The following is a 3,386-nucleotide window of genomic DNA, read 5'->3' as shown; positions in this document are numbered from 1 at the left end:
GAATTGCATTTACCCTTTTGTCAAAACCCAATAGATCATATTTCTGTGGGTTTATTTCTGGATTCTCTATTCTGCTTCACTGATCTACCTACTTATCTTTTTACGAATACTGCAGTTTTGACTGCTATAAACCCATCTTCTTACCAGTACCACAGAGCTGATTTAAGAAGACTTTTAGGAAGTTGTGAAACCGGGTAATATGGATCTTTTAACCTTGCTTTTTTCCAAAACTGTCTTTGTTAACCAACCCTCCCAAGTTAGTCCCCAACAGAGATCCTTTTGCCTGGTGTCACTAACACTGATAGAACAAGTTACAGTTTGGTTCAGAAGCATAGGGAAGCTTCGTTATTTGATCAAAGAATAAAGATGTGAGCTCAAGTCCTAGAGCCCCTGCTCTCCCCAGAAGACCAACCGTGGGGGAGGGGAGGGCGCTGCTTTATATGGATTTAATCAGCTGAGACGGGGCAGAGTTCTCACAAGGCATGCGCAGCTCTGCCCCTTCCGGCCCAGATCACCACGAGGAGCGCAGCGTCTCCAACCGCGGCACTCTCCCGCCACCTTGAATTGAGTGTTATGAGCAGTCTCTGTACACACCCCTGAGCTGAGGTACTGGTGCAGCCATTTCACCCTAGGAACTTGTTTGAAGTGCTGGGAACAAGACCTTTGCACACAGCACCCTGTAAGCAAGTGAAACTGGATGAAGCACAGAGGAAAAGAAAAAGGTTAGACTCTATTTTACTACCACATTCTATTTTTGTTGCCTGGGAATTGTTGTGGGCTTTGCCAGTGACAAATCTCTCTTCTGTCTTTTGTCCAGCTCCTCATTCTTGAGGGGTGTTGAGGGGCGCAGGTGCATCTTCTGCTTTCTGTTGATTTTGGACAATGTCATACCCCTGGGTAGATGAGCAGAACTTCTCAGCTGCCTTTAGGTACATTTGAGGCTCACCAGACCTCAGCCCTGACTGTTGGTATCCCTGGGCCACCATCTGGTGGCTCAGACTGTAAAGAATTCACCTGAATTGCAAGAGACCCTGGTTGGATCCCTGGGTCAGGAAGATTCCCTGGAGGAGGGGATGGTAACCCACTCCGGTATTCTTGCCTGGAGAAAACCGTGATCAGAGGAGCCTGGCAGGCTATAGTCAGTGAGGTGCAAAGAGCTGGACAGGATTAAAGTGACTTAGCACACATGCAACCTTTAAAAATTATGAATCACAGTATTGTATGCCTGTAAAATATAATACTGAATATCAACTATATGTTAATAGAAATTAATTAACTAATCAATTAATTCAAAATACCTGGTCCAAAAGAATATGATCACATTCAAATTGTTATCACAGGAGAATATCACATTCAAATTGTTTTCCTAAAAATGCCGTTATTTAGGTCTTTTGTGTTGTGTTGGCCACTCAATTGTGTCCGACTCTTTGCAACCCTGTAGACTGTAGCCCACCAGACTCTGTGCATGGGGATTCTTCAAGCAAGAATACTGGAGTGGGTTGCCATGCCTCCTGCAGGGGATTTTCCCGACCAAGGAATCGAACCCAAGTCTCTTACATCTCCTGCATTGGCAGGTGAGTTCTTTACCACTAGCACCACCTGGGAAGCCCATCTAGGTCTTTTGCCTATAGGCTAAGTGTGCCCTAATATTGAGGCCCACTGCCAAGGCCTGAATATCCCTGATCACACTTTTGTTGTTTTCTGCAAGAGAAGCTTCAGGTCAGAGAGGTTCTCATGAATAGTCAAGGTGTTTCATTGTCCCAGGTTATTTCTCCTGAGGTTGGGGCTTGGGGGCCTCTTCACTCATGTGATGTAACCACAGAGTGACCCTGGCAACTTCAGGATGGAATGGGTGGTTAGGATCACCAAGTGGGGTCCATTCTTCTTAGGAGTGAATTGGACTTGCAGGCTGCCACTTTTCTAGATTTTTAGGTTACCCAGTCTCCTGCCAGAAGTAGTGTAGTGCCAGGTCAGTGGGTGCAGGCAGCACCTGGTTACTCTATTTCATGAGGGCTTTCATGGTTTCTCCTACCTGAAGGGCACACTTGAGTTGTTCCATTTCAAGGCAGTTAAGGTTTCTGTCCCTTCCCTCAGGCTTGGGAATAGGTCGACCATACATGAGTTCAAACGCACTTAACTTTTTTTTTCATGTTTTTAAAATTTTTTTTAATTGGAGGATAATTGCTTTACAATGTTGTGTTGATTTCTACCACATACAATATGAATCAGCCATAAGTATATATATGTCCCCTCTCTTGTGAGCACTTAACTTTATCTCATGGAGTTAACTAAATAAGGAACAGGGCAAATGGAAGCAACTTAACCCAATTTTCTTGTGTTTCTTGACACAACTTGCCTAAAGGCCTGCTTCAAGTTCTGATTGGATCTCTCTTTTTCCCCAACAACTGGGGCCCCCAGGATGAGTGCAAGGTCCATTATATGGACTCCTTATCTCTTCATCACTTGAGACACAAATTCTGGACCATTATTACTTTGTAGGGATCCTGGGAGTCAAAACTTGGGGATTATTTTCCTTTACTATTTAGCCACTTTGGCTGCAGTTTCAGGTCTAGTGGAGAATGCTTCTACCCACCCTGAAAACGTATCCACTAGCACCAAGAGATACCTGAAGTTGCCAGATGCTCTTGGCATGACAGTGAAATCAGCCTTCCAGTCTTTCCCAGGATGTGTCTGACTGGTCTGACGGGCCTTATCTGGGGGAGGGGGTGGGGTCTGGTGTTGGAGTTGTTCATTGTGCAGATGGGGTACCTCTCAACCATCTGACTGATGATACTTTTCACACCTGGCGTTACCATGATCTCAGCTGATGACTTATATAGAGCTACCCTCCCATAATGAGTTCCTTTATAAGCCTCCCTAGCAGCTGGACAAGCTGAAGTTTGAGGAAAGAAGTATCACCCATGTTCATTAACTAACTGCCCATGGCCTCCTAGAGCTCTACTGAAACTCCATTTTCAGGCTCTTAATTCTTCCTTTGTGTAGATTGGGGAGTAATTGGATGGAGCTGGCCTTCAAGGTATGAGGGATAGTTGCCAAATTACTGGTTTTTGGGCCACCCTTTTGGCAGTTGCATCTTCTTTGTTGTTTCCCTTTATAACCTCTATATCCCCCTTCTGATGACTGGTACCTTTTTGAAAGCTTTACCACTTTGAAGAGCATCAATACACTTAAGCTTGTTTTGCCTGTTTATTCTCCACAATGAGCGTACCTCTTTCTTCCCAAATAGCCCTGTGTGTGTAGGATGGCATACACATGCTGAGAATCTGTATAAACATTCAAGGTCTCCCCTGACCTGAGCTCTGAGGCCTGAGTGAGGGCAATCAGGTTGGCCTTTTGGGCTGAAGTCCCTGGGGATAGTGCCTCTA

Source organism: Cervus canadensis, chromosome 7 (assembly GCF_019320065.1).
Source record: "Cervus canadensis isolate Bull #8, Minnesota chromosome 7, ASM1932006v1, whole genome shotgun sequence".
In the NCBI taxonomy this organism is placed as follows: domain Eukaryota; kingdom Metazoa; phylum Chordata; class Mammalia; order Artiodactyla; family Cervidae; genus Cervus; species Cervus canadensis.
The sequence above is the reverse complement of the archived record's forward strand: the minus strand, read 5'-3'. Positions refer to the sequence as shown.